Source organism: Malurus melanocephalus, unplaced genomic scaffold (genome assembly GCF_030028575.1).
Source record: "Malurus melanocephalus ecotype Western Australia unplaced genomic scaffold, MMel_1.1 scaffold_131, whole genome shotgun sequence".
In the NCBI taxonomy this organism is placed as follows: domain Eukaryota; kingdom Metazoa; phylum Chordata; class Aves; order Passeriformes; family Maluridae; genus Malurus; species Malurus melanocephalus.
The window spans coordinates 1,540,901-1,557,082 of record NW_026623363.1 but is presented as its reverse complement, the minus strand read 5'-3'; positions in this window follow the sequence as shown (position 1 = coordinate 1,557,082).

The window sequence follows — 16,182 nt, the reverse complement described above, 5'->3', positions numbered from 1 at the left end:
TTTTTTTTTTTTTTTGTTTCCAATACTTCCATTTCAGTTTTCTCTTTCCTACCTTAAAAGGCTCAAGAGAATCCATAGCCCCCAACCTGACCTAGTGAGTTACCTGACCTGATATATCCCCTGATCTTAAAGTGTGATGTGACGAATGAGGTGCATGTCTCTGACCTGTCACCTTCTCTGGTAGCCGACTTCATTCACAACCTAACACTTGGTGTGTCCCTGGGGTTCACAAGAGCTAACAAGATCTGAAGACAGTAGCCTGCGCAGGGGAGATTGCTAGCCTCTCTGATATGTGGGGTAGGATTTCAGCAAGACAGAGAGTTAAAGAGGACTACTGAAAGTTACAGAGAGGCAGGAAAGTATTTGTCTGAGATTTAATGACTCCAAAATTGTTTGCATTTTGCTCAGTACAATGAAGACTGGAGTAATTTCAAAAAATAATTATTTCATCCATATTAAACAAAAAATAACTATTAAAAAAGGTATGATGGTAAGGAGCATAGTCTAAATGAGGTGTAAAGAAAATAATGGCACATGGAAAAAGGTAAACTTGCACAGGTTCAGATAAATTTGTATGTTTAAGATAAGCATCCTGTTTGGGGAGCCCTTTCTGAATTAGATCTTTCAGCCTTTTGAGTTTTGGCTGTCGCAAATGTTTACCTCACCATGAAGCGTGCAGGAAAAGAGTGGTGGAGAGGGAGAAAGAGACTGATTTATTAATCTGAATTCTTTGAAGGACAAATTAATTGCACTCTGGCACTTCTCTATAACCTAATATTGACTTAAAGGACAGCAGGAAGAGATGAAGACAATGAGTCCCTGTAGCAGTTCCATGTCACAGGAGCCCATTAAGCATACATACACTGCAGCAATAGGTTAGTTTGGAAGAAAGAAATCTACATCCTAAAGGGGAGTGAACATTTGAAATCGTTCTATCCTTTACAAATATCCTCAGGAAAATGGCTTTGAAGATTATATATATATATTTTAAATAATATTTCTTTTTGTTTTTTAAACACTTGTTTTGCACTTMTTTTAACTTCAGAAGGTTTGAGGAAAATCCAATTAATAAAATGGTATACATTCCTTTTACAAAGGGTTCTGTGTGCCAGACTATTTGTTTTTGAGTATAACTGAGTGCAGSAAGATGCAAGATGGGTGCACAAGATGGGTGTTCTCCTTAGGACCATCTCCAGAAGAAACTTTATATACAATGTTCATTTCTCACAAGAGGAAAATAATGACTTACAAATTGATCAACATCTCTGCTCTCTGTAGACAACAATACTGAAATCTTTTAGGAGGAAATACAAATAATAGAAATCTGTATGTCTTCAAGCCACTCTCTGATTTATTAACGAAAGCAATGACTTCTCAGCACCATAATTTAAAAATCACTTCCACACACCATGGCCTCCTAGCATTTTCACTGCATGGTATTTTACATCAAAAAACTGAAAACCACATTAACCTGTAATAAACTCTGACATCTTCAAAYATGCTCATTAGAAGGTTTTTTTTAATGAAAACAAAAAAAAAGCAACCAAACAAGAACCCAACCAAAATCCAAACAACAAACAACTTTGGAAAGTGAAACGTGGTCTGATTATGTGATCTGACCTTGCATAGTCTGGGTTTGATTGTATCTGCAAAAACTTCTATTACCAGTAGACAATTCAACAAACACTTCATGGAGCCATTAAACATTTCTGCCAAGGCATTTATTTGACAGCTTTCAGTGAGCTCACTAGAAGTGTTCTGCCTTTCCCCCACAGTAAAAAAGAAAAGAAATTGCAGTAATAGGATATTGCAAGAAATCTTGAAAAAGGAGGGTAAATTCTTAGAGAAATAAATACAGTGGAGAGTTCAGTTGTCATGGAACTAAATATCTCCCATTTCCAACCATCTAATCAGAAGGATAAAAATGTAGAAAATACTTACAAAAATTATATGGTTAAGTTACTTAAATTTATATGCCAGGCACCATAAAATAGACTATGAATATAAAAGTTGTTTGCGGGTTATACCCTGTATGAATGCAGAAGGGTGAGAGATGGCTCCAGAAGCTCTCCTTCTGGTCCACCACAAATCCTTTACCACTTATATACCTTTCCATGTAAGAACTATAGGTTCTTTGCTTTGGAGAAAGAGGGGGACATAAAGAGTGTCCTCACTAAAACCCTTCARGGAAGCTGCAATGAAGACACAGGAAGGGTCACAATAGCTTGAAACACTTTGTGCACACCAGTGCAGAGATTTTTCTTGGAGATAAATGCTGCCTGTGCCCTTGTAGCTGTGCAAACAAATGCTACAACACAGAGCATGAGATAAATGACTCCTACAGACTATTCTCAGAAAACAATAAAAAGGCAAATGAGAGTACCCTCTGTTTAGAAAAGATGTCAATAACAGGAAAAATAAAGGTGAAGAAGAGAAGGGGGATGGGGAGAGTAGGAAGAAACAGCAATATCCTCCTGATCATCAAGATGTATMTGCTAACAAAGTCAAACATTCCTGAAATTCAATGATATGTGATTTCTATGCTSTGCACCAGTTTTTGATGGCTGTCTCCCTATTTGTCAATCCAGATTCTTCTGCTTCATTATTTGCGCCTATCTCACTACTATTTCTATCAGCATTAGTATATCTGATGGATTTTGGGCAGTTTGAAGTTATTCTCCCAAGGTGCTTACATAGCTGAGTTAATTTCCAGGAGTCCTGAACATCCATATGTTTTCATGGAAGCTAATTTTCTGACCTCTCCAAAATTTTCATTAACCAAGTAATTACTTGTGATTGCTCCCTTTAAAAGGCAGGAATGGACATTTTATAATGTCTGTTCTGTACTGTGTCTGTGCCACTGAGTTCGTGCCCTTTGACAGTTGTCACCTCCACACATAAATGCTTAATAAAGAAATAATAACTACTGTAAATTGATGAATAAATTYTAATACATTTTAATGTAAATATAGAAATATGTGTGTCAGAGATATATTGGCTGCTAATATCAAGTTATTCCATAGTATAGAAGCTAAGTATGTACAAACTATATGATATGCAGGAAGAAGAAAATTAGATTAGGTTTTGTACAATCTCTAGAATCCTTTTATTATGYTATTAAACTCTCTTCTATAAATCCCCTTATTGATCTGATGGAGATATAAATTTGGGATACACATTTTGCACAGGACATCCCACTTGGGGCACTCTTAAAATCAGAGTGGTACTGATGTGACCCAGTGTCCACCAGCCACCCGCACAGTACAGAAAGCACCACACCATGAGCCACTGAGAGTGGGGCAATGAGTATTTCCAGCTGGAATTATTTCCCTTCAAAAATAGTTTAAGTATTGGTATGGACTGTGCTGCAAAGAATGGACCAGAGCGGGAACCAATCACTGAAAATACCACACCATSACTGCCAACATTTTGCAAGTGAGTCACGTACCTGGCATCCAAGAGAGGCTTTCGGTGACAATGGCAGTGTGACCTCAGGGACTAAGACCCTCTCTGCCTGGAGGGCTAGAAAATGTATTTTTCTCTGCAGCCTTTTGAGGTGAGTAGAGTAGGCTACTCACTATTCAGAAGCTGGCTATTTTACAGCTTTCTGAGTGACCCTGCCTCTGTGTATTGTAGAAGGAAAGCCTATGCATTGCACTYAGGTAAAGCTAACTTGTGCCTTTGCTTACGTCTCTTTCTGCACTTAGCCCCAAGTGAGGGACTTCACTCTGTAATCATAAGCTTTGCTCTCTGAGAATCTAACACCAATTCTGCTTGCAGTGAAGCAAAATAGAAGTTCGATTTGCATCCCTTATTTTACATCCYCCCCTACCACCTGATTTCTGTTGAGACATTACTGAAGTGGTCTGGCATACATAAAAGACAAATGTTTTATAGTGAGTCAACCATGTAGCTCATTAAAACAATTGGGTTAGAAGACATTGAACTAATGTATAATCCATGAATTTTTAAGCTACCTTGATCCTTTCTCCTCCACATAATTGCAAAACAGCACAGTTTGCTGGCACAAAATGCAGGGGAGATTGTACCTTAACATTTCAATACGTTGATTAATGCTGCTATAAAGATACACTAAGAAACTGCAGAATCATTTTACCTCCAGTTTTTTGCTAACTTAGCACATCAACAAACCAATACTTGTAGACAAAGACATGCTATTTTGTGATGAAATGTTCTTAGACATTGTCTGCTAAATCCCTATAATTAGCATGGCCCCTGGTGAATGTCACTGAGTATTTGATGAAACAGGGCATGAACTCTGCAGCAACACCCAGGGGGGTCGGTAATGCTATCCAGAATGACTCTTGGAATTTTTAACTACTAGATAGGTTCTCCTTATCAAGGAAACTCAGGGGAGAAAGGCATTTGTCCGGTCTAATGACCCCTGTTAGCAGATTTATGCCACCTCCCTCTATACAAACTGCCTTCTCTTTCCTCCTCCTTGATATTTAATTTGAGAGTAACTATACTAAGAGATAAAGTTATAAAGGATATATTAAGGGATATTAGAGGGGATATAGAATGAAAATGTTAAAGAAAGAAACCASCCAAGTTATTTCTTCCACTCTGGTTATGCCATTGTTCTTACTTTTTAAAAGACCACAGGAACAACAAGTTTTTCGGGTAACAGAAATAAAARTTTGCATGAATGCACAGGTAATTTCAAGGGTCCCAATAGAAAAAATAATTATTATTAAAAGACATCCTGCCTACTTTCTTTCACTGTTGTCAAGGACAGTTTTTCTTAACTGTAGAGATGTCCCTACAAAACTGACAGCACTTTCCTCTGTGTGTGGAAACAGTTTTCAGAATGGTAAATATTCTACAAAGTGGAAAAAGTTCCTTTTCCTTATGTTTCCTTAGTTTTTAGTTGTCTGCTGTTTACTAAAATTTACCTGAAACTAAAAACTGAGTCAAAAATATTCTACAAAACAGGCTCAGTAGTTGTAATCCAAAGCAGGGGTCTAAAGCCTCAGATGAATGCTCTAGCAGGCAGTCCTAGCTGTTGAGAAAGTCTGATTTTAAGAGAAACTCCAATGCTGACCCAAGAAACTCTCTTGATAAAATTTCCGTTTTGCCTGGCACATTTATCTTAACTTTTTTTCCCCACCATTCTGCATTTTGTGGCCTTAAGGATTTAATGGTAGCATTAATCTTGCTTTAGAAAACATCATGCATCTTCTGTATTTCAAGTGCTGATAATTCTTAGATGAAGAATTATCTCAGAATGCTCTGTAGTTACAAAAAAACAAATTTCAGAGAATTGTAATATTAATGGCATTTTTCCCTGAAAAAACCCCACAAACCTAAATAAAAATCCATGACAGATCCTTGCAAATCGGTACAATTTTTGAAAATTCATCTCTTTCATACTCCAAGGAATTGTGGGTGGATTGAATAAGAAATCCAATTTGTCCTTTTCCTAATTTTATGTCCTAAAGAATGCATGATATCAAAATGATGGAATGAGCTGTAGCTCAGGTTAGGGGGCGAGGGAGAGGCTGTCTATTGTATTAAGGACTAACTCCTTGATTAAATGTAGACTCAAAACAAATAACCTCTGTGCGTGTGTTAACTAGCCTAATTAATCTTCATGTTAGATTAACTTGATAAAATGTTGACCTAATTTGGGATTAAAAGATTACAAGTAACATTTTCAGCTGAAAGCTGTAACATGCCTCATGTCAACACAGTAATGACAGAATTAACCCTGCAAGCCCTCTCAAACCTGTGCACTGGATGCCACTGCTTAAGTAGAGTTTGGATGACCTATAAATGCAGGAAGACTGCTATATGTATAAAAAAGCTGACACTGAAACACTGATCTCTCTCTCAGTATCTCACAGGCCTATATACTGAGAAATATCACAAGACTAAGGGAGGATATCATCCATGCACTCTTACAACTTGCAGACTTCTATAAACTAAATATATACTGTGTGTTTATGTTTAGATGCAGAAATTGGAAGGAAGTACATTGAATTCAGTATCAGGGAGAAGATAATAAAGATTAAAATGCTTGGGAAATTGGGAGATTTAACACTTAGGTGCAGGAAAATTCAAAACCAGTAAAGAAGTGTCAGTTGTAGCCTAGAGGAGCCTTGAAGCGCAAATTTGTTTGTGAACAATGGAGAGCTCTTTCCTGTAATATTTTTATGTGATATTTCAAGATTGTATTCTAAAATGCTTTTTTTCTGARCTGAGTCAGAAAAAAACTGTGACCTTTTGAAAAATATTTTAGTGATGCCTTTTTTTCAAACACTAGTGAAAGGAGAGAGAGGAAGGAAAGAGACAAGAACTCTCTAATTTCTGTAATAAGTGATTCTTTTCGCTYGTGCAGTTTTTGTCTCTTTACAATTTCATATCTGCTCTCTTCATAGAAAAAACTGTACTATCTCTCATGTACCACCTTGGAAAGCAATGGGGTCTCATGAGATGAGCTCTTTTCAGGTCACATCACCCCTGAACTGGGGCTCAGAACCTGTGCTGGCATCAAATACACACAAAATACTCCTTTCCACTTCCTCTACAGCTCTCAGCATTAATTCTGAAACTACACTACTATGAGGTGGCTATTGAGAGAATGACTCTGGCTTTTGCTTCGGAAGTCAGATTAAAAGTAAGTTTAAAAGAAACGCAGCACAAGGCTGTAGTGTAACATGCTAAAAACTCATCTCTCAGTAGACCATGGAACTCAATAACAATGAGAGACAAGAGGGGACACTTTGCACTGCTTCATGTGTGCTTTGAGCAGCTCCTGTCTGCTCATGTAGGCTCCTCTCTTCACCACAGCCCTGCAAATTCATCAGCTCTTGCTGTAGTGCTGCGAGTGCAACTAGCTGTAAAAGTCAACATCCCTAATAACAACAACACAGAAAAAAAATGCATCCAGAGAGCGGTCCTTGAAATACCAGCACAGAGCCTGCATTGCAAAACAAACCAGAATACTTGATCACCCTCTTTATGATATGCAAATAGAGATAAAAAGAGCTTTTGCATGCAACCGGCACTACCACAGAATAGGACTGTAGTTGTAGCTCTGAAATAGGCCCTCACGCCTAAGAATTGCCTAAATGGATATCCCAGTAGTCAGTAGTCTGAGTTACAGACAATGTGAACTGAGTACTGGGAGACRTCTTTCTCTTGAAGTGGTTTGGAACCAACAATGAATTTAAACTTCACAAAGTCAAAGATGAACATTGCAGCCTAAAATGYGATATACAACTAGTCAACTAAAGAAAAACTGGTGTTTTCCTTAATCCTTGCATCACTACTTGTTAAAGCAGAGCTAACAATATTGAGATCATATTTTTCATTAGTTTGGAAGGTTTTTTTTTAGTATGTATACTTAAAAAATAACTCATGCAGACTTTTATTCCCCTAGAACAGGAAGATATGTGCAATAGTTTTATGGACCTATTTCCATTAAAATTGGATAATTTTAATGGCTCCTTGRTAATTTATTATTTCAGTTACTTCTACGTGTTATTGTTTAACTTTTCCTGTATGAAAAGGAAACAGGATATTAAAGCTTTCCTAAAGCTGCTATTACTAATGTCATGAAGAGGAGCATTCTGAAGTTTTTTATTGTGCTCTGTCACTTCCCATAAATTCACGACAAAGAAGAAATGGCTAAACCAAGTCTGGTCAGACAATTTGAGTCAAAGTGTACAGGCTAAAAAACTGAGTGACAGAATTAACATTTCTCTTGTATTTGCATTGTATTTCTCTTGTTTGCATTCCCATGGAATGATGATTTGCAGCCACAGCAAAATCTAATGTGATTCCCATCAGTTCTGAGAAGTTTTATGCAAGCCTGGAATAGACCAGTGTTCAGGAAGGACAAACTGTACCAACATGCAGCTCCTGCTGGCCATCACTTAGGTAGTATTTTTACTGATTAATTTAAAATACACTGCAAAATGCTGTGCAAGTGGAACCGTCTTTTCTCAGAAAACTYCTACCAAAGTCTTGACTATCATTCACCTTTAGATATTGCTTTATGTTACTGTGAGCACCTGCTTATGAAATTCCTTACAGAAGTTAGACTGCATATATCCCTACATATTTTGSCAATTTTCTTTGATCTTTGGCCCACATTAATGTTTACATTTGATGAGTTTTCACTTTACTTCAGCAGTGAATAAAAGAACCTCTTGACAAGTACAGATTATGGAGATGTTTGCAAGCTATTTTTGAAACATGCAGCATGACAAATGTCACTAGTTCAAATACTTCAGAACATGAATATGGATATTGTGAGTGTCTGCAGAAAAAGAATAATAAACAAGTGAATTATCTTGTTTCATAGCTTTATAGAGCTTTTGTATATAAACAAAGAAGCCAATATACATGATTTTAAAATTTGAGCTAGCAGTACTTAGTGGAAAAGGATGTAAGAAATTCAAGTTTGTCATTGTGGACAACTGGATAAAAAGCAAACCATTTAAATTTTTTTTTTTTTTGCCTTTTAAACGTATTCTTTGCTACTCTATCACCCTCCCCTAGGCATTTTTATCTTTAATGTGAAGCAAACAAAACTGCACTGTCATCTCCACCTTAATATTTGATCATTTCAAAACAGTTAATAAGCATTTGTAGAAGCCTTCTTGATGAACAGTCATAGCTAGAACAAAGATTTATAGTGCCACTAAAACTTTCATCTGGATTAAAAGTTTAGAGATGGAAAATCAATACGACAACTTTTGAAAGGTTTGATTAGTTATAAGTGCTGGCAAGAATGTAAATGAAAATAATTTAATTTTATGCAGAAAAAAAGCCCAAAGTGTATTTTTCAATCTCTAAAACTTCTATGAAACACTATTTCAAGGACAAAGAGAAGCCCAGAGAGATTACATGGATTCTACAAGACATTTTTCTGTTCTAAATAAAATGTCGCAACAACAGTGCTTCCAGGACCAAATCCAGCCATGCTGAGGCAGACAAGCAATGAAGTGCATGCTTAATCTTAAAAAGAATATTTAATGGGTTGAAATTTGACATCAATATAGCCCCAATTAATCCAGCCTGAATTCTACTCTGTGCAGTTGTTTCCTATTAAGGAAGCAGGTCTAAAGATCTAGAGAGTCAGCCAACAGCATATAGGAGGTGAAAGGACTCAGGATGAGTTTGCATAAACATTTTACTCTGTAGGAGGTATTTTTATTCAGACTCCCAGCTGGCCAACTAATACTTCGAAAGTGTTAAATGGAAGATAAATACCCTGAGATTATTTTGCAGATAGGCTGATGTACACAGGCTGATATACACTCACTTAGGTAACATATAATATTAAAACAGTGATACTGTATTACATCATCCACCCACTATTTTACACTGAGGGGATAAGACTGCAGCATGGGAGCCAAKGTATAGAAGTTCCTTCTTTCCGATTCCTTCAGCTGAGTGGTAGTCTCCAGAAATTTTCTACAAAGGGTTTATTATGAACCTGAAAACATTCCTCTATTTTTCTCTTATTAAACAAGGACACTACCAACCAACTGGAAATTATAATTTAACTTGCACAAAACAGCGATTATATTCATTTTAATCAGAACAACTTCCTAAGAAGATCACTCTTCATAATTTAATAGAGATACTGTGATGTCATGTATGCAGATTACCTCACTGCAGCAAGGGAAAATACAACAATACTTTTAGCCAAAGCTGAGATAACAAAAAGAAAATTCTACAGTCAAGTAAAAGTCAGCTACAGCAGTTCCTCATACAGTTTTTCTATCTACTTTTCAAGAATTGAGTAAATGAAACAGCTAATAAAACTGCTTTCATATATAGAACCCATTTTAGGGAAATATAATGGATCTGGAAACGCATCAAAATGTTTCTTCTATCACAAATTAGGAGACAGAAACTTCATATACATTTCATATGTTCATTGAAAATTAACCCAACTCACTTCAAATTTGATATACTGAATAGCTACAAAATCTGCATGCAGATACAAATAGACCAAGGTAAATTCACAGACCATTCTTCCTAAACAAAATGCATTGAYACTACATTTGGATAATCCATCAGCAGAAAAAAAATCATAGGATAAAAATTATTTTGCTGTACTATTACTATTCTAGTAATAATACATTCATGAAATTGTTTTACTCTGCTAACACCTCAGTAAGAGCATAATCCAAACAGTTATAACTGATAAACCAATTATTTTTGTATTAAGGATGCCATAAAATGCTTTTGGTATTTAAGTAAAAATAAAGACACTGTACAAAATCCTGAACAAATATGTGCACTTGACTAACAAAGACTAAGTCTCCACTACTTTTCTRCAGTCTTTCCCTGACTCTTAAGTGCTTATTTGCTAGCTTTCATTCTGAGTTTTCTTTTTTCATTAYAAAAGAGGAATTGCAGAAGAATCCCACCCCCATCCCCCCTCCATGTAACTACTGAAAATCAAATCAGACCAAACTTCATCGACAAGAACTATTCTATTGCCAAAGAACCAATTTTTCACAAATTAAGTGACATTTGCAAGGAGAAACACTACTTTAATGAAAAATGATGGAATTCTTCCTACTGGGAAAAAAAAAAAAAACAGTTGGGTTTTGTTGTTTTATRGTTGGGTCTGTTTTAAAAATGTTTTTCCCCTCTTCTAAGATATTAGGTACTTAAAATACTTGAGYAGTAAAAAAATGGAATAACTAGATGAAGAAAAAGGAGGAATCTACTGTGTTAGYAATACTGGTAATCCAATTGTTTTAATAGGGAGAAATGGAATGCTGCTTCCAATATTTTGAGGTAAATTATGAWCACACTAAGGAAATGATGGCATAGGAAACGTATGTAAATTATATTCAAATTTATCCTTTAGCACAAAAAGACAGAGAAAAAACAGGACCTCTTCCCACCTCCAATATGCCACTTTAAGCAATTCCAAGTGCTATGATTTCTAGATAATTTTCTCTTTGGTTTGTACTATACTATTGCAATTTTATATTTATTGTGCCATCTGTCACAAGAAAGAACAGATATAGAACAGTGGCAAAATCATGTTAAAAAGACTGTCTTGGGATAACAAAGAGAAAAGTTAATGGACATGGATTTACAAATTATTAATGATTTTTCTTGTCATTTCCTGAAAAATGAAAGCTATGCACGCTGTCTCTTTCCCCAAACAGATTGCATTTTATTCCTCTGCAGTTTGTCCGTCAGGCTTCACTCTGACAACATAATCCAAAACTAATCCAGAGCATTCAGTTTTCCTTGTTGGCTCTCATGCACACTGCTTAGACAAATCCTGCTACCTGTCAGCCCTCCTGTGTGTGCCAAAAAGGCTGCCAGGTTAACCCCTGGGGAAGCTGAGAGACCTGCTGACTTAACCCCTGCTTCCCTTCAAATAATCCACTGTAAATACATAGGACGTTAACAGGCTAACTGTTCTAATCAGGGCTGGATCCCTTAAAATCTGTTTCATACACAACCCTTAAGAACTAGGGATCTAAGCATCACTGCTGGAAGAGGAAAGGATTGCTTCCAATAATACGAGAACTAAATAAGCAGATGGATAGAACACACYGAAAGGTTTTAATCCCCTAAAGGAGTTTGAGAAAATATACACATCACTTCAATTGCCCACCTCATTGCTTATAAATTTTCCCTAATTGTCAGAACAAGATCAGAAATAATTTAGTACAAGCCTAATTTAGCTACAACTCAGCTTCAYGACCGTAAACTTTACACCCATTGCTTTTGCCCATTTTCAGAAATATCAGCTTCATAAAAACTAGCTTTTTGTTGTGGAGATCCACACTGAACATAGTATAAGTCACTAGCCAGAAGAGATTTTCATAAATAGCATACTTTACAAATAACGACATTTTAAATTACTACTTTCTAAAGACATAGAATTATTTCCCAGAAGCACTTAAAAAAATAATTTCTAATGCTCTAAGCCCGAAATAGAGAAAAATCTGAGTTACAAATCTTTTCAAGATACTCACTCTGTACTCAAAAACCCAAATAAACCAACGCCTTCTCCTCATTGGAATTCAAGGCACATCACTCTATCTGCTGCTGCAGCATCAACAATCCACAGCAGAAAATAACTTGCGTAAGCACGGCATACCGAGGAACACTTAAAAGCCACACTAAGCTCAGCCACATGAGAAATGTAATAAAACATCGCACAGCTCATTTAATGTTTGGAAGGCATGATGTCCAGGTTAATATCTGAAGTGGGGGAAGGTAGAGTAAGCCATGGGGAGGGCTTCTGAACTCTGCCACAAACAACTGGGAAGGTCCATTGTGCCTTCTGATAAGAACATTTATTTTACCTCAATTAAATTTCAGGCGTTCTCTTGAGAGGAAGAAGGGAAAATTGTTCTTCCCTCCTACGCACTTACACACATTCRCATTTATACTTTACATATACATGCAAAGCACACATCTTGGTCTCTGCAGTCCTGGAAAATGTTTAAATGGTTTTATTCATTCTTAGAAGTGTTATGCTTGTGGCAGCCAATAAATAGATCTTATAAATGCTACAAATTCCAGAGATGTTTAAAATACTCTTGCTGCTTTTAAATGCAGAGATAGTTAGAAAATCCAAGTCTTCCTAGATGTGTCATTCATTCTAATGCTTTTCCTACTTTTTATATACAGAAGTGTTAAATCTTATGAAACATTTAAATTTTCTCTCATTGCAATTTTTAGATCCCCCCAAACCCATACCTAAGCAACATATAAACAAATGTTTGGCAAAAAAATTAGGTACTTTTGAAATAAATTTMTCTGAAAAAATAACTCAAGCAAATGTTTTTTCACTATCTATGCTTTTCCCCTCCCAGCTCTTCTCAAAACAACAGTTATTTTGTTGACAGAAAAGTTCATTAAGGTCTCAGGCAGCAGTTTGTCTTTGGGGAGTTGACAACCTTTTGTCAGGGAGAAGGCAGTAGTTTAAAAGCTATGTCTTATCTCTCCATCAGATAATTTTGCTCAAAATAAGAACTTYAAATTTTCTTCTCTCTAAAAGAATTTTTCCATATAATTTATTCATTAATAGTCAAAATATAGTTATAAAAGTGAAATTGTGAATGTGTTTTGGAAAATCAGCCTTGATACAGCAATCCTTTTTATTTTTGTTTTGATAAAACCCTGACTCCACAAGTAGATAACGAAACTCACATCAGTTTTTCTATSACCAAGATTTTTCTCATTGTCCAGAAGACATGAATCCTTCTGGGCAATTAATTGATACACAACAGAGTTATGCATATAACAGCATGTGCTTGTGCTTAGTATGTTTACACAAATTACAGGTAAAATACTGATGCAAAATAAATTTGACATAGTTCCATAACAAATTTCAGTGTTATATCCATAGGATATCCTGTAAAATATTGTGTAATCCTAAAAATAATTTAAATTTCATTAACTGGCATTTTGCAAATGTTCTTAGGCTCTGTTAAATGCCCACAGCATCAGAATTTTTAGAGTACAGCAGTCAGCTACTTTGTTAGTCAAAATACAATGCCACAGGACTTACAGAGCTGCCACTCAAGCGTTTCTTCATGATTGCCAAATAGCATTCAGTCTTCAGAGACACTGAGCAAATGTGTTTAAAAAGAACCATACCTCAGCAACCTAGAAAATGCCTGCTTTTAAGCTGAAACACCTCTTTGCTTTTGTACTTGMAGTTTTGAATTAGGTTCATAGTGTTTTACAATGTTTGTAAAAGGCCTGTTAGAAAGCTACTAAGTTTATGCTATGAAGAAGTTCATTAGGCACAACTGCCATTACACTCAGAAATGGAATTTTAGCATGTTTGATGATCCAAATATACACGGTCCAGTGGTCAACATTAAAACTGTTTAAAATGCAGTGACTAATCTGTAACTTATCAATATATTACAAACCAACGTTGACAATGCCAGGTTCTTTGTTGATAATTTTTCCTTATATAACACCAGCTGGAAGATGTTTCCCTATTATTGATCATGCCACTTATCAGCTATACACAACATATTTCTTTCTACTTGGTACAAAATCTAAACAGTGTGGACTTGGTTCATTAACCTTTTGATATTGGGCAAAAGGGGGAGTAAGACAGGGAGAGGAGAAACACTAAAAGTAATTTCATTGTTATTTAGATTTTCATTTTGGTCGAGACATCTGAAGGGGAAAAGGGCCAAACTTCATAGGATTGAAACAGCACTTAGAGCCTGGTCTGAAATCTACGGAAGTAAGATTTAATTTTCACTGTTTCAAGTACCAAGCAAAAAGTAAGTTTCAAAAAAATGGAATAAATAACACCCCTATCTTAGAGTGGTTTCCCTAGAAGTAGAGCTCTGCGAGGAATTGGCAGCAAAATCTGTAGAAAGCAGACAGAATGTGTCTTGTAGTGTGAAAATCAAAACGGAAATTCTGCACCAAACCTCAGTATAGGTTTTCAGAAAATATGAGATAACACTTTAGAATACTTAAAAAGATATACAAAAAAATCAGTCTTTAGTATATATTCAAATTTAGTCCCCAGAATACTTTTAATATAATTMATCAAGTGCAGAGTCAGACTGAAATTTAGATTTAAGTGTACTTGTCAGATGAATCTGGTAGGATATATAAATCATATATAAAGCATACATAAATATGTATACATCAGCAAGTAAACTGATAAGAAAAGGAAGTTAAGGTTACAGTGTCAAGGATAATATTAAAACTTTTCTGCTCAAGCTTTTTACCTAGGAGACAACTCATAATGATCTACAGTTTTTGGTATTCCTCATCTCCTGCTTMGCCACACCCCATTCCCAGTAACTTGAGCTCTTCATCCCAGTATGAACCAGTGCTCAAAAATATTTTTTTTCCTGAAATTTCTATTGTTTTTGCAAGAGGAAAATTCAGTGATTTATATGAAGCATTTTTGTGTGTGGAGAATCTGCTGGGCATAAAAGTCATAGTTTTGATATAAAGGAAAATTAACACAACTGACTTGTAAAATTTAATCTAAAGCCTGAAGTATTTCTACTGCCAGTGCCATCACAGTGTGTACAGAGYTGTAATTCAGCTGCCTTATGTCCCTACATCCTCTTTATGTGGAGATAACTTCTACATCAGCCAATAATATCCATGATGCAACTTCTCAAAATAAACCGAGGCAGCCACACAAGAGGAAAAGTGCCTCCCAAAAGCTCTGCATGTGGCAGTGGTCCAGCAGGGATGTTGAGTCCAGCTGGACACTCACTGCACTGAACTGGTTTGGATATACTTGGCCCCATCGCAACCACACCGTGCCATCCCACACTAACACAGACMTTSTGCCTCCTCTCCACAGCAGCCTCAYGATCAGCTTGAAGAACAARAGACAGGGAGGSTTTTGTTCTAGCAAACTCCCAGTGCTTTCACCCGTGTCTCATCAGAGATATTGTAGGAATAGTTACAGATTTCTCAGTTACTATGTCAAGATAGATCAACTAGCTAGTGTGGGAAAAACACAGAAACATTCTCCTTGTTCCCTTTTCTTTTATTAGTTCAYACCTGCTTAGGATTTAAGAATCATCAGAGCCTTCTCCTTCTGGTACAATGCAGTGTAATCCAGTACATGAGTACAAAAATGTGGGGAACTACTCCAAAACCAAATCATCTTCCAGACCATCGATAGCTAACCTYRCTGTTATTTACCCCAAGGCCTCTTKCCTTCTCCACTATAAACTTTTTGATTGCTACCTCCATTTTTTTTGACTGTGGAACAAGGCATAATCACATACGTTTGAAGATCAGGCTTAAGGACAGGTAAATAAACTTCTGCCATCAAACATTCATTGTTTTGTTCTCTAATCTAGTTACTAATCCAACTTTTTCCATTAACATGATTTACATAAATAATATATTCAGAGCAAATTAGCGTCCTAGTCAGAGGTTGCTAATACTTATTAAGCCCCCCAATACATATACTAACCATGTTTTTAAACATATTTTGATGAAGTTTTCAATGACTGGAGTGAAAGGAGATGACATCAAGTAATACATCACATGAACCACAAAAATGGCACTTCATAAGCAAATAAGATTATTAATTAATATTTTATGTATATCCAAGCCCTTTTTTTTTGCTCGTTCTGTTGTGCTACTTTGAAATAATATCATAGATGTATACATGTTCTTGGAAATGTGACTTTCTACATTTTTCAAGCT